The sequence below is a fragment of the Psittacula echo genome (assembly GCF_963264785.1).
Source record: "Psittacula echo genome assembly, chromosome: 3".
NCBI classification, from domain to species: Eukaryota; Metazoa; Chordata; class Aves; order Psittaciformes; family Psittacidae; genus Psittacula; species Psittacula echo.
Genome location: NC_137736.1, coordinates 69,898,648 through 69,920,350, shown reverse-complemented (window position 1 = coordinate 69,920,350; position 21,703 = coordinate 69,898,648).

The window sequence follows — 21,703 nt, the reverse complement described above, 5'->3', positions numbered from 1 at the left end:
CAGAGCATTTCAAACTTTAGACAATAGAGAAAAAGTAGTGTCATAGTTCCTAAGATCAAAATGGTTGAATGAATATATTAAAAACAAAGGTCGACTATAGAGTATTTTAAAGGGTCACATTAATATTCATGAAATAAATTTATTGTAAATTAACTATGATGATCTGTTACAATATATCATTAAGAATGCCATAAAAATCCTTATAATAGTATGCTAAAATGAGATGTGTTATGCATAGCTAAAACTGTGCAGTATGTGCTTTATATGGGATATAATTATTGCAAGAGAAGATAATGACTATTAAAGTATAGCAGAAGTATAAGAATTCAACTATGGTGCTACAGCATTTTGAACTATGAAATGGAAGTGTCTCCTTTAAGGTGGAGGGTAGAATGGTTCAAGTGAAAATGATAAAATTATTTCTTAACAAAACATTCTCCCAGCCCATTGTAAGTAAGACAGGGTAGTGGTAATACAGTGAAAAATAGTTGATACCTTTAATTACATTCATAAAATGGTGTATTTTTGATTATTCTTATTAGACCACATTTATTAAGAAATAAGAGAATAATGTCCTAATGCTGCAATGATTGAAGTAAATCTATAAATTGGTATCACCTATACAGCAATGTGAGAGAGATTTTTCAAAGCATTAAAAATCGGTTTTAGAGGGCTTTTGAAAGTAAGCGTTGCTCAGAAGAATTTGAATACTACAAAAACTCACCATATGGTCAAAGCACAGACTTCAAGCATTACTGTAAGGACAGAAAGCAGAAGTGACCCTCCAATCATTACCTGTCTCACACGACTTAAGTGAAATGACTTTTTTTTTTTTTTATTCGTATATAGGGATGGAGAGGGAGGAGAATTCCCATTTAGAGATGGTTGAGAGATTAAAATTAATAATCAGATTATTATTTTAAGTGAGATTTGCTCTAGTTATTTTTGAGCTTCCAAAAATGTGTGTAACATATCACCAAGCCCATTGCAGTAAGCAGAAATGCTAGGTAACATATGAAAGCACTCTAACCTTTACCATGAGATTTCTTTCAAGCCACCAAAGCTTTCATACAAAATATCCGCTTATTTTAGGAAGTGCTGAATGTCTGCAAGGATGTTAACAGAATAGTTGCTGAAGAATGAAACTCATTACAGTATGATTTCATGTTTAAATTCTTCACAGGAAATAGACTGGAGCTTGGAATTAGTGGACTAGATCAAACAAGGACAAATAGACTGTTATGTATTCATATCATACTTTTGATTTACCTTTTATGATGAAAAACAGGATCAGAGGAGGAAGTTAATGCTGGAACTAAGCACAGATAAAAACATAACTTTTTTTAGTTTAATTATCAGAGTTATAATGTGCTTAAATTATGGTTTAAGAAGCTAAAGGTGCCAAGCTGGATGAGAAAATTGTCAGACATTATGATGTTGGAGATTGTGTCTTCTGGAAAATCTTTGCTTCTTTCAGTGAATGTTTTAAATACTGTTACAATTTCAGTTTCCTTTGCCTCTTTATTTTTATCTAGAGAAAATAAAAAAAAAAAAAAAAGAACTCAAGTTTCAGAGATATAGGTGAAGATCAGAATAAGACAGAAGTAATCACAGGAGTGATGGGAAGGTGAAGAAGAAAGACATAGTAGTTTGGAAATAATAAACAAACATAGTCTGATTCACTTCTGGAATTCAACAGAGAGATTCTCTCCATATTCAGTTTGTCAGACCTGATCTTCATAAAAATAAATACATGAGATCAGCTTAAAATTGTACTTGCTTGAGCTAAGAAATCTTTTGAAGTGTAAAGGCTAAAAAAAATAATTAGTTCTTTATTAACTACAACTTCATATTTTACTGTAATATAAAGAACAACTCCACCACAGTGTCATACTGCTTTTCAAAGGCTGCGGTTTCAGCATATGTGTTCCAAATACAACTCTATGCCATCTATCCTTTCAGTATTTAGAGAGATGCTTTATTGTTTAGATTTGCATTTTTAAGTCTTTTGGGGAAAGAAAAGAAAAAAAAGGCAAATCTGATCGTCACAACATTTGAATCCTATTAGAAGTGTTAATTTCTGCAGTAATTATTTAGGTTTTTAATTATAAGCTTGTAAAGCAGATTTAGAAACATAGCTGGCACGACTGTAATGTTAATTTGTCCTTTAATGTTTATTGAAAGCAATATGTCCAATGTAATTACAGTGTATGTCAAATAACCCACAACTTTATTTTTTTTAATACATGATCCATTAATTTGCTTGATTAAGATGACTTGCCGTCTGTTAAAGAATTTTTCTGTGGTTCCATCGTTACTTTTGAATGCATAGAAAAAACATAAATAATTTCCTTTTATTTTGCTTAATCTCCATTTTCTTTATCCCATTAAGCTCTTACTATGGTGTTCATCATCAATTTCTTCCTGGCTGTTACATGTAGTATCATGTAACATGTAGGGTCATGTAGCATCTATTTCACTAAAAAAGACAAATGGATTACAGAGTCACATGAGTAAGTTGTATTAGACATTGAATCAATGTCAAATACTCAGTATTGTACGACCTTGTGTGATCTGCAAATATTTCTTTTTCTAAAAGTATTACTATTGTCTTATAATTAAAATTATATTCAATTGAAACTAGAGAGTTTATTAACCCACTTCTTCTATTCCCTTAATTACCAAACCATAGAGTTTTAAGAATATTGCCAAAGCAATGTGTAGTCAATTTAAACCTAATGAGATTACATTCTTAGTGGCTTTGGCTGGTATAAAAAAGAAAGAGTAAGTATGATTATACATTTACATGTTCTCATTGTAATGCATAAATCTCACAAGTACTTTTTTGCCAGCACACAAAGTTCCTCCATCCAGACCTTTTTGGCAATGTCTCTTCATAGTCTACAAAACTGACAGTGTTACTTCTGAAATCCTTTAATTATGCTAAGAATATGACAATTTTTATAAATAGACAGCTGTAGAGAAAAAAGTGGCCTCACTTAAGAAAATGTTGTCCTAGTTTTCTCTTTTCCATGGATAATTTAAGAAAAGATTTTTCTCTTGCTGTACCCTAATTTTCAGTTTTACCTGTTTGTTATCTCTGCATGCAGAAAGGCTTTTGCAGGCCATAACTGCTGAGGGAATTTTCAAAGATTAATTTTAATAAAAGCCAAAGCTTGAGTTGAAATTTTAAGTACATCTCTCTTTCAACTGGTATTGATCAGGTGATTCACTTCAGATTTTTATTGACTGATCTACTGATGTATGTACTACTAATCCATGCTAACAAAAGGGATTAACTTCATAAATTATTGAATATCACAATCACATGGCCTGGATTTTGATGCCTGGAAAGAATGATGAATTTTATTCTGTCTTCTTTGGAGGAGATAGACAGTTGCCACCATGACATATTCTCCTTTTCTCTTAGGATTGCTAATACCATTTGGCCTGTGCATATCACAGGCCAAGTCAGAGGTGGGGTGCCTAAAGGCAGAGTAAAGAAAATGCAGGTCATTCTTCCACCAGGCCCATCAAATTGACAAGGAAGTGATAATGCAGCCCAGGCTGCAAAGGCCATGCATGCCCTGTGACTCTTGAGGACTTTAAAGGCATAAGACAGCCTAACTCAGACCAACTCAGCCCTGCACAGAGAATCCCTGATAAAGTGCTTAAATAGATCTATGCTTCAGGCCCCATGGAGAAGTAGGTCAGCAGAGCAAAGCACTTATGCATAACTAGTGTTCTTAGTGGGAGACAGTCTTTCACAAACTTCTCCAAAGTGGGTCCTTCCCAGCAGCTGCAGTTCTTCATGAACTGCTCCAGTGTGGGTCCCTTCCATGGGGTGCAGTCCTTCAGGAACAGACTGCTCCAGTGTGGTCCCCTATGAGGTCACAAGTCCTGCAGCAAATCTGCTCCAGCGTGGGCTCCTTTCTCCACTGGGTCACAGGTCCTTCCAGGAGCCTGCTCCAGTGTGGGCTTCCCACGGGATCACAGCTTCCTTCAGTCATCCCCTGGCTCTGATGTGGAGTCCTCCTCAGGCTGCAGGTGAAGATCTGCTCCACCATGAACCTCCATGGGCTGCCCTGGCACAGCCTGCCTCACCATGGGCTGTACCATGGGCTGCAGGGGAACCTCTACTTTGGTACCTGAAGCACCTCCTGCTCTCTTGCACTGACCTTGGCGTCTGCAGGACTGTTTCTTTCACACATTCTCACTCCTCTCCTCTGGCTGCTGTTCTACACCACCCCACACCCCACCCTGGTCTTCTTAAATACATTATCCCAGAGGAGCTACTACTGTCGGTGATGAGCTCAGCCTTGGCCAGTGGTGGGTCTGTCCTGGAGCCGACTGGCGTTGGGTCTGTCAGACACAGGGGAAAGCTTCTAGCAACTTCTCATAGATGTCACTCCTTGTAGACCCTTAGCTACCAAAACCTTGCCACACCAACCCAATTTTAATGTTTACAGCAGGTAAACACTCTATCTGAGGGAAGGTTGCTGTCACTTAGCACTGGAAGTTTTAACAAATTCAGATGGCAGAATACCATCAAGATCTGCAATACTCACAAAGCTCCAGATGGACTGATTCTTTTTCCAGTAAAATCTGAAAATTTCTCTAAAAAGAAAAGATACAACAGAGTTTGTTTAATTGAGGTAGGAAATATTAAACAGTCACCAGACTTAAAGTACCATTTCAGCAGAGAAATGCAAGGGAAGCATAGAGATAGAGCTCAACTGTTTGCCTACTTCTATGCAGACTCAGATAAAAAATAATGAAGTAGAAGAATTTCTGATTATATAAGAGGTATGACAAAAAAGGCATCTCTGAAGTAGGAGAGGAATCAGCAAACTACTGTAATAGCAGGACACAAATGATACAGAAATGAGAGACAAGGTTATTATACAGAGGAGTGACATTGTGTGTTAAAGAGGTGAAACAAGGTAAATACTTTAACTGCACATTCAAGCAAGAGAGAATTCCTGTAATTAAAATGAAGGCTTGACTAGGCAGAGTATTAATAGTACTATGCTGTCAACCAGTCAGTCAAGAAGGCTGCAATACACATGAAATGCTAACGTAAAATGTAATAGCTAAAAGCAAAAGTACAATGATAAGGGGAGACTCCAGTTATCTGCATGTGAACTGGGTAATATTCTGATAAGGAATTATGTAGGAAATAAGTGATTAGACAACATAGTCGACTGTTTATTGGCATTCCTGATTTAAAAGTTCACAAGAAAAGAAGAGCTTTTTAATTTATACCTGAGCTGTACATGCAGCAGGATTCAGAAGAGCCTGTCTGTAATAGTAAATAACTTTTAGTATTCTTGGAAGATTAGAAGGCCTCTTCAGAATCTTCCACAGGAATATTTAATTTTGAAAAAGAAAACTGCATCAAAGCTGGAATGGTTATTAAAAGCAGCAGTTAAAAGTTCAAGTGTCCTGGAGGCAACAACTGTGTGGAACAGGGAGATCTTTATGTAATTTCCAAAGGCTTTCAACAATATCCTTCACTAGAGGGATAAGACAGAAAATAATCTGCAATGAGATAAGAGGAAAGGTCTTCACATGGATAAATAACTGACTAAACATTGGAAACACAGGGGTAAATGATACATTTTCACTGAGGTCAGACCCTGGAGTGCCATGTTGATCTGTGCCATAGCCTGTGCTGCTTTGACATGTTTGTAACTGACCTGAGAGAGGGTGAACAGCAAACGACACAGCTTGCTAGTGAATACTGAGTTCTTAACAGCATCAAAACCGAAAGTTGACTGAAGAACTGCGAAGGACAGTACAATACTGTGTAACTGGACACTCTAAAGGCAAGGGAAATTCAGTGCTGATAAATGTAATATGGTGCTCACTGTGGAAAAAGAAGAATCCTAATTTTACATAGAAAAGATGGGTCTGAGTTGGCTATTACTACTAATTAATAGAAACTGTAATGGAGAACAGAATCAGTATTTTATTACCAGGTTTTTCTGCTGTTAAACATATTCATAAATTACTGGAAAACAGAATGAATAATGAGATGTCGAGCTTTGTTAGTAATAAAAAATATTCACATTGTTGAAACTAAAATTGACTGTAAAATACTACAGAAGACTCATGACAGTAAAATGGTAAATGAAATTCATTGTTGAAAATAATTTTCAAGGGGGGAATATATCAAATACATCGTAATTATAAACATAAAGTGATTGGCTCTAAATTAGCTATCAGTATTCCTCAAGGAAATTTTGGACTCATTGTAGGTAGTTTTCTAAATGTCAGCTTAGTGCTGAATAGCAGTTTAAAGAACAAATAGAACGGAGAAATTATCAGAAAAACAATAAAGAATGAGATGAAAGACTTTGCCATTGTATAAATTGCTGGAACAGTTACAGCGAAAATGCTTCATGTTCTTTTGCTGGTGCAAAGGTGGAGTGGGACCCAGAAAGGGCTGTGAGAACAGTCAGAATAGAGGGACAGATACCAAGAAGAGGTTAAATAAAAAGGAAATTACTGAGATCTATAAAATCACTAATGGAATGTAGAAGCTGTTTTTCATTTTTTCATGGCATTATGAAAAGACAGAAGCCAAGAATAGGGCAATAAGATGAGTCCTGGATGAGTCTTATTGTGGGCTTATAAGCGCAGCCTCAAGTTCAGGATATTCTTGTAACATTGACTCCCAGGAAGGAACAGATGGGAACTATATTTGCTTTGTCTCCAATGACCTTTTCTTTAAAACCTACCGCTGGTCAGTTTCAGAGACAAAACACTAGGCTAAATAGGGTTTGGTCTAATCTAGGGAACCTATCATATACTATTTTACTAAATTCAGGTTTGAAGCATTACGACACAAAAACGTACACGTAAGGATTTCTTTTAAAGACCAGAAAGCAATACAGTTGTTTTGGTTTTTGGTTGGTTGGTTGGTTGGTTTGGGGTGGGTTTTTTTTGGGTTTGTTTTTTTTGTTTGTTTATTTGTTTTTTTTTTTTTTTGTTTGTTTGGTTTGGTTTGGTTTTTGTTTGTTTTGTTTCCTGCAAGCTTAACCAAAAATGGAGTTATGGAGTTTCTCAGTAAAGACATATGTTTGGACTAATTTTTCTAAGACTTCAATATGAAGGAATGGGTGGAAGGATCACATTTGCTGCTACTATTTTACTTTGGACAAATCACTTAGAATGCTACAAAATTCTAAGATAGAAGATCAGCTTTTAGAGGAATTGCTTACATGCTTTAGTTGAATATGTTTAAGCATTTCAGTATGTTGCTGATGCACTTTAAATAGTAAACTTTAAGTGTTCTTGTTCTTCCTTAATAGGCTACAGTCCTGCATGTAGCTTGCCCTTGAGGATACTGAAAGGTCAAATTCTACACTGTTGCAGTGAGTCAAGAGACTGTTAAATATCACTGCTATCACTGAACTGATAGAAACATGAAAGAATAAAGTTTACCTCGCTGGATAGCAGGAAGTTGTGGCTATATTTAGAAAGATTACTGTATCCAGTTTGGGCTCCACAGTTCAAGAAGGGTGAAAAAAAGCGGAGAGGGAGCATCAAGAGCTACCAAGATGATTATGGATTGTGAAGACAGGTTGGACAATCTGGGCTAGGTTAGTTCAGTGAAAAGGAGAGCATGGGAAAGTCTAATAATGGTCAACAGGTGCTTGAAGGTCAATGATAAAGGGTGAAGGCAAAATCTTTTCAGTAGCATTAGATACTACAGCAAGGAGCAGTGGCCAAGCAATACCAAGACAAAAAAAAAACAACAAAACCAACAAAAACCAAACCATCACAACACAAGAAAACCTCAACCAAAACCAACCAACCAACCAAAAAACCCATAAGAATAAAAAAAAGCCCAGAGTGCACTGTAGCCCTGAAATGGTTACTCAGGTGGTGATGGCATCTCTGTCATTGGGGCCAAAACCTCAGGTGAGCTTATCTAATGTTGTCAACAGTCATCAACGTGTCACTTTAATTAGTTTCTTTAATTCTGTATCCTGTGAAATACCTATTTCTGCATCAGGAACTTCTTATCATGGAGCTGAATGATAACACCATACTTTAGATAGTCTGTTTAATTCTAGATTCCGTATCTGTAAGAGTAAAGGAAAACAGTAGTGGCAGATAGACTGCAGAAGATTCTACCTATATACAAGTGTTCCCTGTCATCATCCCAAAGACCTATTTCCTTTTTCAGCTAAATCAATATAAATGGAAAGTATCTACTGAAGTTATTCTTTCTTCTTCACTGGAGAAGAAAACACTGTGCTTGAAGGTCACCTCAGAGACACACGTTACATTTTTTGGAAATAAAGTTTTGCAGGCCTTTTCCAGCTATTGAAAAGTGTTTCACAGTTCATGAGGTATAACAATAACCAGTAGCAATGAAAGTTGCAATAAGAAGGATGAAAAATGGACTAAATTAGTCTAAAAAGAGAAGAACACCAAGATAATCTAATGCCATTAAATGTTGAGTTGAAACAAGTGGGGGATAGAAACAGAAATCAATGAACAAAACCTGATATTCAACAGGTTATTCCATGAAAAGAATAAAAAAGGGATGACATGCTATTATCCTCCTTTAGGACTCCAGTGCATGCTCTGAAAATAGTGAGGCATCTGCTCACATTTACATTGATACTAAGCAATCTCTAGCCACTCACAGTTTTCATATATTGAACTTATTACCAGGAGACATGAAAATTGGCTTGACATTTAGAGGCAATAGAGCTAGTGTATCATAAAGGTAACTTCTTAGCAGAAAGGTAACTTAACAGGTTAAAATCAGTCTTTAACCTGAATTTCTGATCTTGTTAATGAAATTCATTCATTGCAACATCTAATCCAGCACATACCAGGGAGAATGCCCTATTCATGAATATTGGAAGATTTATAAAAATGGGATCCTTCTCTGCTTTCCATACTATTTTTATTTTCCTCCTACCTACATACTTGCCCCATCCATGTTCTTTTCTGTCTGCCTTTTTCTGTCTTGCCTTAGAAGAAATTGTACTGTGTGAAATCAGAACATCCATTCAGATGAGAAAGAACTCACAAAGCCAAAAACTTAATCAAATCAGTAAATTTTATTTGTTGACAAAGAAAGTACCATATGCTGGGCTGCATCAAAAGGAGTGTGACCAGCAGGCTGAAAGAGGTGATCTTGCCCCTCTACTATGCTCTTGTGAGACCTCACTTGCAGTATTGAGTGCAGTTCTGGTGTCCTCAACATAAAAAAGACATGGAACTGTTGGAACAAGTCCAGAGGAGGGCCACGAGGATGCTCAGGGGACTGGAGCACCTCCTGTATGAAGATAGGCTGAGGACGTTGGGGCTGTTCAGCCTGGAGAAGAGAAGGCTGCGTGGAGACCTCATTGCAGCCTTCCAGTATCTGAAAGGGGACCTATAAGGATGCTGGGGAGAGACTCTTAGTTAGGAACTGTAGTGATAGGACAAGGGTAACGGGTTAAAACTTAAACAGGGGATGTTTAGGTTAAATATAAGGAAGAAGTTCTTTAGTGTGAGGGTGGTGAGGCACTGGAATGGGTTGCCCAGGGATGTTGTGAATGTTCCATCCCTGGTGGTGTTCAAGGCCAGGTTAGACAGAGCCTTGGGTGGCATGGTTTAATGTGAGGTGTCCCTGCCCATGGCAGGGGGGTTGGAACTTGAGCATCCTTGTAGGCCCCCTTCAGATACTAGAAGGCTGCTATGAGGTCTCCACGCAGCCTTCTCTTCTCCAGGCTGAACAGCCCCAACTTTCTCAGCCTGTCTTCATACGAGAGGTGCTCCAGCTCCCTGAGCATCCTCGTGGCCCTTCTCTGGACTCGTTCCAACAGTTCCATGTCCTTCTTACATTGAAGACACAGGAACTGCACGCAATAATAAAAAAAATATTACATCTTACATTGTATTCTTAATGGTTTAAATTTTTACAATATTTTTCTTCTAAGAAGTGCATGCCAAGACTTTAACATTACTTTCTGGAATGGTTTTCTTTGCCATAAAACATGAAAAGAAAAAATATTTTCTTGGTGATCAGGTCAATCACTACGAGTGTCAAAAATATCCCTTGAAAATGAATAGTGATGAGTGAATTATGGGTTCATTCAGATATGGATTCAGTCTGCCATTCCACCTCAGAATATGAATTTGCAGACATTTAGAAATAGAGAACATAGAGGCTGCATTGCCTAGTGCAGTAGGATTCAGAAATCTGCATTGGTTACCCAGGCCACAGAATACAATTTATTAAATCTTGCACTTCACCACAGGAATTCCAAGCTCCTAAGATTTAGGTGGGGCTTCTGTACATTCCAGGTCCAAAAGAGGTATAAGACATTCAGGAGCACTTTGTTGCTTCCAGACTGAGGTTGATTTTAAACAATTTTAGAAAAGATATTTTTTCTGATTCAATGCTTACATCTCTGCTTAATCCTGCTTATGTACCTTTGTCTGTTTCGAAGCTCCGGATTTTAAAAACATCCCAAACAAATGAAAGACTCATAAACTTCAGTGGAATAAAGCTAAGGCCTTTATTCTCTCATTTCATCACCAGGAGAATAGGAATGTATGTTTTCATATATTGGGATAATGTTTTTGAGGGGTGCCATAGGTGCATGAGAAAACAGTCAAAGAACACATTTTCAAAGAACAGAGTTATCAATATAAAACAACATTCTTTTAAATGAATGTAGTCTTGTCTATATATTTAGGTAAACAATGTCCAGACAAATTTAAAATAATTTCAAATAAACAATTGGTCTTTATTCCTTTTGACATTGTTTGCATCAGGTGGGCATTTCTCTCTCTTGTTTATTAAAAATATTTTCCCACCATGAGGTGCTGATAACTTCCCAAAACAATCAAGACTTTTCAGGAAAATATGTGAGGTGATCTTTGCTCAAAATACAGCAAAATCAGAAAGACATACAAGCAGAATTAGAAAAAAAAGTGGTGTTTCTTTTTACCTTTATATCTAATTCTTTTGCTGCTAGTAATTGGGGTAATTAAAAAAATAAGGCAGCTTTATTTTAAAGGGCTTTCTCTAAAGACACAAACTAGTGATAGGTTTTCTTTTTAATAAAAAAGAAAAAAAAAGTTCTTATTTGCTGGGTGTGTTCATATTTTCAAAGTCTTTGGATGAACCACAATCCCAAATCAAATATTGTCATGCATTATTAAATTAGTTCAATTATCTGTCAAAGACATGACGTTATGTATTAAATTTGTGCTGATAGAGACTGCATTTTTAGAGGGCAATCAACATACTAAATCCTAAAAAGAGGCAATATATTTTTCTGCTTGCAGATCCCTTTGTAATTCACTGGGATACATGATATAAAAATTCCCACATGCCAAATGCAACCCTAATAATTTACAAGGAAATGTAGTGATAAGGAATTCAGAGGACTAGAGGAAATACAAATCCATTATCAACTTTAGACATCAGGCTGCATTGGCAGTTTTTAATTCTTCTGAAGTTTATTTGAGTTATGGTTTTAATTTACTTCCAGTTTCCCCTGCCCCATGTGAGGGCCTCCTGGCATCCATATGTTATTGCTACAAAAAACAAACAAAAAAAAGCAGTCTTAGAGAACCCAGTAGCCCTTCTCTCAAAACTCCAGAGCCTGTTCAGTATCTTGTACATATGCATCAGGTGCATATTCTTAGAGAGGGTAGCTAAGTGGCAGCTTTTCTGAATCTCACCCTATGTTGCATCTGACCATCTGTGTAGGGATTGTTTGGAACATCCCTGATTTCTTAGCCCACCAAACTCCACGCTCACAAATTATAGTTTACAAAAAGCAGATGCAAGTTGATCGGATCATTGTTTTTTTTTAAAACAACAACAACAACAACAACAAAAAAAACCAACCCTAAAAGATCAGACTTACAGCCATATGCCTTGCCTCTCCTCTCCTCTCCTCTCTTCTCCTCTCCTCTCTTATCCATCATAAACTTAACTCCTATTTACACCCATTTGAATAAAAATCCAAAACACACTGATGACATTAAATTTTCATCAGTAGAAATGACGAAAAAATCTTGCCCAAAAGAACTAAAAATAATTCACACAGATTCACACAGAGGGTTAAGTACATCTTAGGCTCACAGAAGTCCTGGATAAATATATTAACTTTGTTTTGCTCTTTTGAAAATAGAAACAGATTGGTAGATGACTTTTTCAAGTTCTTACAGTAAGTCATAAGGCTCATGTATGTTGTCTGGGATTGAAGCTTTTTCCTAAATATTGAAACTTAAGCAAATATTTTTTAACATTTTATTTGTCTGCATTTTCAACACACACTACTCACTACTCACAAGGTTATTGCCAACTGTCTCTGAACAGCTAAGTTGATGGTATGCTCACTTTTGCTTTGGACTCCAAGCTGAGAAAAGGCATTCTGCACTGCAAGCATGCTTTCTGATTTCCTGGGAAGACAGATGAACTTGCAGACTGAAATTATTCTTTTTTAATTGCTACTCAGAGGTGAGGTGCAGAATGTGCCACTAAAGAGTCTGCCTACAATTTGGTTCCAAGCAATCAAAAATTAACCTGATTTTTTTGGGGGAAACTGGTGGTAGAACTCTTTCTACTGTGCAAGAGGAAGAACAAAATTTCCCACAAAAAGTCTGAAAACATAAGGGGGGAAGGGGAAAGATGTGAATTATTTAAAAATTATTTCAGCAAGGAATTTCAGAGTTGGAACAGGGCAATATGCCCTCTTAACTGAAAGTGCATTTGTTTCTTCTTACTTTTTTCACTCTGTTTTTGTGTGTGTGGTTTTTTTTTCCTTTTTTTTTTTTTTATTTAATTTCTAGTAGAACCTAATAATAATAGCTTGGGTTTACAGAGTTGTATTGTTTTTTCAATGAAATTATTCAAAATTTTCCAGAACAGCAGACGTGTATTTTAGTGTATCTGGGTACCAACAGTTTGGAATTTTAACATATGTCCTCTCAATAGGCAGCAAATTGATTCTATTTCAAGCAGATAAAGTACCAAGGGAAACTTCTTCTGTCTGTTGTGGTCCAAGGAGTTTAGCTTAGCCCGTTGTGGTCTTCAGAGGTGTCTGGCACACTGGAAGATTTCTAGTGTTATTCCTTGATATATACAACTGGGATATGTGTGTGTGTCTGTATTGTGATACTAGGATTAGTTCAGCCTGGTTTTTGTTTGGGGTTTTTCTTAGGTTTTTTACTTGTTCATTTGTTTTGTGGGTTTTGTTCTTGTTTGTTTGTTTGTTTGTTTAAATCCTTTAAATTCTTCATTACACAAATATTATTCAGTAAAACATGCAGAAACATTTTCTGGTTTAAAGACTGTCACTTTAAAATAACTTTGGTAATGAAAAAGTCTAGTGCCCTCCTTCTCCCACCCCTGAAATCTAATTCAAGCATGTGCCTGGACATTGCTCATACTTTCCAAAGTCAATCCTATCTGGGCAGAAACCAAGTAAGAAAAGTTCCTTACTGAAAAAAAAGGGTTTAATAGCTGGTTATAAGTGAAACCGGGAGGTTACAATGAAACCTGAGCAGAGTGAACTGCTACTGCAAAACCTCAAATGGTGGAAATCAAGCCTCACTTATTGCATAGAAATATCAAAGCAGATGGGTTTCACTTGAACAGTTTTAAACCCTTCTGGCAAAATTTCTTGTACTCTGTATATCGGCTCTTGTATGTGCTCTTATATAGTCCATTTCTGAGCAATGAGTAAACACAATTTTAAAATCCAAGACTACAGATTCTAAACTGCAACATTTTGAGATTTTGTCTTCGTGGTGGGTGACATGGCTGGTGAACTCAGAACTCTGCTTTCCTGCATACCCTACAGTGTCTTCAAAAGGGCTTGAGAGTTAGGTGTATGCCAGTTTGCTTTCATCTGAAGTCCAGCACACTGTCTTCTGGTCCACAGCTTTTTTGCTTTTCTCATTCTGGGCAGCTAAAACTCAGCCTGCAGATGGAGCCCCATGGAAGACAAGACCGGGTTGTATAGGAAGACCACTGCCAGGGCCTCTCATGATCAGGAATGTACCTAAAGGGCTCTCTCTGCCCTCTTCAGGCAGCAGTGTTCTTTGGAAACTTCTTTCACACAGTTTTCTGCCACAGAGGCACAATTTTTAAAGGTAGCATCTTAATCTTCCACTGAAATAGTATATTTGGCCAGTGCACAGTACCGCTAATTGAGTTTGATTTGTGATTCACAGGGTAAATCTTAAGGGTTACTGATTAGCAGTTATGTGAATGGCCATTTGACATTCACAAGAAAATTCTATGGTGAAGAGAACTCTGCATTTATAACTGCAAAACCCCCTGGGATTTTAGATGTAGAGATGAATTTATAGTCTGTTAAATCCTACATGAATTTTGGTTTTTGTGAATGAAAAATGTGAGTATTCCATGTAATTAAATGTTTTCATTTTTTCACTTGTGACATTTTCAAGAATATTTTCCAGTTGGTTAAGATTATTTTTTCCTTACTATTATTCATCCCTCTTTAGCTCCTGTAGTCTTTTTCTAAACTCCTTTATTTCTTCAAAAATCTTTTTACTTAATACTTACTAGCTGGAGAAAGGTTTGTTTGATTTGTTTGGATGGTTTTCAGTGGTTGAAAGTGGAGAAAAAAGAGATGTTTTCTTTGGGAAAACTTTCATTAAGTCCCAGTAATTTTCTCCTTATTGTCTGTGTCCTAAACATATGCTTACAAAAATTAAAACTTTATCTGACCTTAAATTCCCTAAGAGAGACAGAACAATTATAAAACCAGAGATCAAACAGAACTGCTGATGCTGATTCTGATGACAACACTATTTCAACTAATTCATTAGATGACATTTCAGCTAGTAAAGGCCAGACATGTGAGTAAGATGGAGCAAAAAGACATAAGTAGGAGGAGTTACAATATGTTCCATATGATGAGAATAGACATGAATTCTCATTCACTTCAGGAAATCAAACCTTTTTGTTTAGAGAAACCTGCTCTTGCCTAATAGAAGGAAGTGCACATAAGTGAATGTGTTCACCACTTAGGCAATTTATATATGATTAAAGGCCATATTTGCACTATCACTCCAATATGTGGAAGCAAGGTATGGCAAAGGCAGATATCCTTGGATCTCCAGGAGGTACATCAGTTTAGATGCGAGTTTTATGCCCTAGTGCATGTTGTAAGTATACTGGGAAGTGGTCAGAATTTCAGAACTTAGAAACAGCTGCAAAATTCAGAGTCATTGGTAGTCTTTATACATTAAACTGGGCCTATGGGAAGAGAATGGTATAGCCAGTTCTCCTTATGACTTTTCTTTTCTATTGGGTGTGAGTGGAAATGATACAGAAGACTTCAAAACTGGGGGGAAAAAATCTTCAGAACTGAGAAGCTTACATACATCAAAAGTACCCTGGACTTCTCAAAAACTCATAACCAAACTTCCACATTCAGTAAAAAGATTCATTTATGTTTCTTTACCAGTGGAATGGTATTGTATCTTCATATTTTTCTAAAATGTTACCAGAGAACCTTTGAAACAAGAACTTTTCCTTACAGCAAAGCTGAATAAATGTTTTCTTAACACCTTTTAGGGAACATTTGGAAAGAGGCTTATAGATAGAGCCACATTCTGAAAATCAGCTCTCTAAAGTGAAAGAGATAAAAGGATAGGACTGCTTCTTGTTCCCTTTGCTACACACTATAGAGCAGTGCTGCAGATCATGCTAGGTACAGAGAAAAATGATTTTCTACTTCAGGTAGTCCTTCACATTCTCAAGGAAGTTTCATAAATTCTTGTCATTCTGCCTTTGAGATGTTCTGTCTGTTTATATTTTGGTATAAGAGCTTGATCCTTGCATTAAAAATGGCTGTGGACTTAAGGTTACCTACCTATTATCTGAGGGGTAGGTAAGCGAAAGAGGGTAACTGGTGGAAAAGAAAAGATTAACCAAAGTTATGTGAAGCTTGCTGTGGAATAATGAGTAAATTAGATTCTGTTCCTTAATGCATAGTATAAATAGTTCGAGAATTGTATTAAAAAAAACCCCAACAAACCCACAACATCAAAAGCAGTAGTCCACAGCATTGATACAATAAACTTGAACATATATAAGCATACATAAAGTATCTATCTATAATACAATCATTATGCCATTTATCATGAAAAGCAAGTATAGCTTCAATTAAGATAGCCTATTCATAGTGAGTGTCAGCTTACTTATATATACCTTGTACAATGTATTTCCCACTGAAATAATGGATTTAAGGTAATTTTTCTCCCAAATATAAACTATGCAGCACATTCATCAAATTAATTCCCATCTATAATGTTCCTTTTTTTTTTTTACTTTAGGTGATTATTTCTGGTTTTTACCTTTAAAATGCATGGCATTACAGGTATTCTTTTTTCTTGCCTAAGTGGAAAGAAAAGTAGAGGCCCACTGTAGAACCCAAACTGTGACCTGACTTCCATTTCGGCTGAACCCTGTACCTTTAGAAAACTTGTCAGAAGATGTATGGGTAGGAAATAAAGTGATTGGTAAGCTGTGTTGTGAAGCCAATTGCTAGAAGAAAATATTTCAGTATTTTATTACCAGGAAGTAAACTTCAAGGGTCATTACAAGCCGTCTGTAAGATAAACATTTTGAAATCAAGCAGGACTTGGTACTTTTGGGTCAATGATAGCACACTAGATGAAACTCACAGATGGAGCAGGAAAATAAAAGGATAAGAGCAAGTCACCCAAAGAGCAATAGAGCTGTAGACTATAGCAGCTCACTAAAATATAACTTTTGCCTCATAGAATATGTAGGACAGTCAAAAAGCAAGCTAAATGCAGGTACATATGGAATACTAAACATTAATAAATTATTGGTGTTATGAATGAACTCATGTCACTAGTTAGCTGTAGTTCATTTTTTGCAGACATCTTTACAGACTTAAATTATCTTTGAATAAATGTCAGATTTTTCCCACATAATCAGACTCTGCTCTTCATAAATTACAAATTAAAAGATCAAAATGGATTAATCAAAAATTATTATTATGCTCCATATAAGCAGAGTACTATTATATCTAACATTGTAGGAAGTATTTGGGTAAGGCAATAAGTCAATAAGTCTAATGAAAATGAAATAATCTGGTTTTAGTAAACTGAGTAATATAGTGATGGTTGAAATCCTCCCCTAATTGCATTTGGGTACTAGGAAGATAGTTGCATCATTTTTCTATTCCAAAAGCAAAAATGTGTCCCAATCTTAGAAGAGCACTTCCTGCTGGGTATTTTCCTGTTTACTGTATGTGGCCTTCCTATAAAGGAACCCAAAAAGGACAGCTAATTTTTCTTGCAAAAGTTGAATACCAAAGTCTACTGTACATTAGCTGGCATAAGAAATACAACAACACTGACGAAAAAGTAATACATCAGCATGGTTTTTCATGTCCTGTTTCCTTCCTCTTCCATGTGGAGTCTTTGAGTTGTGACTATTAATCTAGGATTTTTTAATACCTTACTTAGTAGAAAACATGGTGTCAAATGCTAACCCTTCTGCTGTTACATCCTGCGGTGTTTAGATCCAGGTGGAAGAAAATATAACATGAGGCAAAAAGGTTCTGCATTTAAAAGTAAGATTAGTTCTTAAATGAAGTCAGCCCCCAGGACTAACCAAGACTGGTATATTACATGGATTCATCAAGCCTTTACAATGCATGAGTAGATCACTTCAGCTTTCTCCATATTTGTTTCCCCCTTGCTCCCCTAGTGTGAAGAAAACATGTTCTTTCATTAGTCTATACGCTAAGTGTCCAGCATTAAATTTTCTTAATGACCTCCATTCTTTGACTTCAAGTTGTTCAGATTCATACAACATGACATTAACCCAGCCTTCTTTCCACACATATACCACAAGCATGCCCTGTGAGACAAGCCTCAGTTATATTTATGTAGCTGGCATTAAGATTTAGATATTCAAGCAGTCATATAATATTAATTACTACTCACATGTTCCAATAACTTACAATGCTTGTTGCAGCAGTTTGAGGGTTTTGATTTTTTTGGTTTTTTTTTTGTAATGAGTGTTTCAGCTAATGAAGATAGCGTGTTGTTCTTAACCCCAGCAAAACAGATACCCCACCAGCAACAACTTTTTTCTTGGTATTTTATATATGTGACATGGTTTAGTGGTGTACTTGACAGTCCTGGGGTAACAGCTGGACTTGATGAACTTAAGGGTCTTTTCCAACCTAGCTGATTTTATGATTCTATGATTCTATGATTGCAATGTCTAACTTGTTCTAAGATTAAAAGAGCAAGTGTTGGTACAATACCTTCACTATTCTCATCCAGTATATGATATACAGACTGAAACATAGAAGCTAAATTGAAACCTCAGAAGAACTTGGGCCCTATACTACCGTATAATGCATATCCTTGTGATACTGTAAAGCCTCAGTGACTTCAAAGGAATTCTGAAATGTTCATCTGTGGGGCTGAGTACTGTGGGATAAGGAGCCTTTTTTTACCATGAGAACATTGTTTAGAGTATTGCTGGTCTCCTGATGTCTGATATACTAAGCATAAGAAACCTGGTGAAACTTCCCTGCTCTCAGAAATGAAATGAAAAGTATTTAATGAAGAAACTTTAAGAAGGATGCATATAATACCTACCTACCTATTTACCCCTAAATGCTTCCCTCATTAATTGAACATATAACATGAAGTACCTTTGTTCTTTAGGCAGCAAAGAAAAAGAACAGTATATATTAAATATCTACTTCTTTGAATTAAAATTTGACAGAATCTTTTAAGGAAAAAAAATAGGAGAAAATTTTTCTTTTAACATTTATGAAATATTAAGACTTTAATTCCTACATCATTACATGAAGAGATATGACTATGTTAATTTTGTCTTTATAGTATTGTTCATATTTTCTGTATGAAATAATATGTGTGTCTTTCATGGTGGCAGTTACTTCCTAACAATGGATTGTCATATCAGAAAAGAAAAAGGAGAAATGAAAGACATAATTTTAAATATTCTGCATATTTACTGATTAGATAAATTTGCAATTGGAAGGGAGCCTAAGGTATCAGCTACTATACATTCTATCACATATATAATTATATCAATTTTTTGGTAGATGTGAAGCTATACTTAGCTCCCTAGCCTGTGTAATAGTAAGCAGAAGATCTATTAAAATGTTTGCTTGTGTAGGTTAGCAAATGCAGTGTAAGTTATTTATAAGAGAAATGCAGAAAATATGGGTTTCAAGCACTTCAATTTTCAGTTTCTGCAGCATTGGGTCAGAGTTCGAAAAGTATTCCAGAAAATATCATTGTCTTACACTCTGAGTTTTTTGCTGGTTTATTTGCATAATAAGCTATTTATTCTCCTTGAGTATGTATATCAATACTAAACATATAACTGCATTTGGAAAATATAGTCTTCCTTGTAGCTACTGTTTCTGTAAAGGCAAATAATTTCTCTTGGATGATGAAGATTGTGCCCACAAAGAAGATGCATAAGTTCTACCAGATATTGTTAATATCTGAAATATTTATCACCTGTTTATTGGAACATGATGGAAGAGAATTACAGATGTATCATCTGTGTTTTCTAAACTTTCACTTTTACTGCAGTCACAAGATTTTTTCAGCATATTTTGCTATTCAAAAATAGTATTCTGAGAAAATTCTTTTCCTATTTACTACATCAGATTATCATTCTGTCTTTGTGACACTGTCACTGGACAAAATATTATTATGTCACCAGAATAAGTAGTTTCTTTTAGAGGTGCTGGAGGGATGTGAGATCAGTTCTGTGCCTTTCCACTGACCTGCACTCTGCTCTGTGTGCTGTGTTTCTGGGGTGATTTTGCTGTAGTCAGTAGTTCCAGTATTATGTGCATTCACATCACTAAATGCCATGTTTTATTCCCCTGTGTAGGCTGCCGTGTGCAGCAATGTACATCTGTGAAAAATGAGCAAATATAAAATTTTACATGTATTCACATTTTACCACATGAAAATTTTATGACTTAGCACTTATGGTGGATTTCACCTTGTTTGACTTTGGTCAAGGGAAAATTCAACATCTATGTTAGTCTGGTGACATGGTAACGTATTCCAGCCTAAAATGGGTCTCTAATGTCAGTGAAAATGACAACTACCTGGAGGTATTTGTCTCTCCACAATACCTTGATGGGAAATTAAAAGCTTGGTCTTTAATCTTGCTTAAGTTTAAATTCTGAAAGTTGGATGGTTTAATGTGCCATCACTGTAAGCTCAATGTACAAGGGCTGAATATGGAAAACTCTGTCCTGCAGGGTCTGTGAAATGTTCGAGTTAAAATCATTGTTTTTTACCTTTGCACCCTGTAAAACACAGCAGGTGCAATCGATTATAGAAACAGCTGAGCCACTGGCACACCTGAGGTCTGTGAGCCTTATTTTAAGACCACTGATAACCCAAATGTCAATGGACATGGAGGCTATTGTTAGTGCTGAAAAGCACTAATAATAAGACCACTACTGTGTTCAAATACCTATGTAACTGAGCTTGTTTTAAACCCAGACTCTTTATAATATCATACTGAAAAGTTGTTGCTGAACCATAAATAATGAAATGCTTCTTAACCTTTTTTAAAGAAAAAAATAAAATAAAAAAATTGCCTGATTTTTTTTTTTTATTTTGAAAACTAAACATATATGGTATTTTAATAATAATATGGTTTAGATATTCTGAACAGAATAAGCCTTCCAGAAACAAGGATCTGCTAAATTAATACTTGACGATGTTTATTCCCTCTTTACCTTCCTAACTGGAGATCACTGGCCTTTGTAGCGCTGTAACACTAGGGAGCACACTTTCATCAGGAATTATGCTGCCTGCAGCATCTACAGAGAATGAGCAATGTAAGTCAGTTTTGCAAATCAGCAGTTCGGCAGCGGGCCAACCCTTGCCCTGCTGTGCAGAATGACAAGGCATGCGAATATGACAGAGCTAATGGTAAACAGTGACAGATCTGTCGAGAGTCTGAGGGGGTGCATCTCTTGTTTGTTCATGTACAGTACAGGAATTAGAGCTATTTTGTTTGGGGTGTGCTTAGATGCCTGCCTGAACTCTTCACCCCGCCTTTTACAAATCAGACTTAGCAGTGCAATAAAGACTGTTTGGGTTTTTTTCATGAGTATGAGAGACTTACAGCAGGCTGAAAAGTAGGACAAAGTATTTTTAGAGAAGGGAGAAAATATACTTGTTCTTTAATTTTATTTCTTAAAAAAGTCCATGTTTTTATTGATCCGTTAATAAAATCTTATTATGTAATTATTGCTTCTAAGAATCAAGATACTAGTCTATAGAAATAAAGATGTAGGAGAACATAAAGGAATTTGTTTTTCAGAATAGTTCTAGCTTTACTAATATAATAATGAGTTACAATTTAAAATGCACTAAATTATTGCTTCCTGCAATAATTGCAAAGCTAATCTATTTTTTTTTTAAATCATTTTAGCTGCTGAAATATATTTTTTGTAAGCCAAATGTGCCTTATCTATTGTACCATTGTTTTTTAGGGAGTCTAAAGTCTACATTACACATTTTATAATTTTGATACAGTACTCTTGCTTTCTTTATGGTGGTCAAGTTTGTTTTCTTACTAGGCTGAGGATTTATGATCAAGTTAACTTAAACCTGTGTAACTTAGAATGATCACATC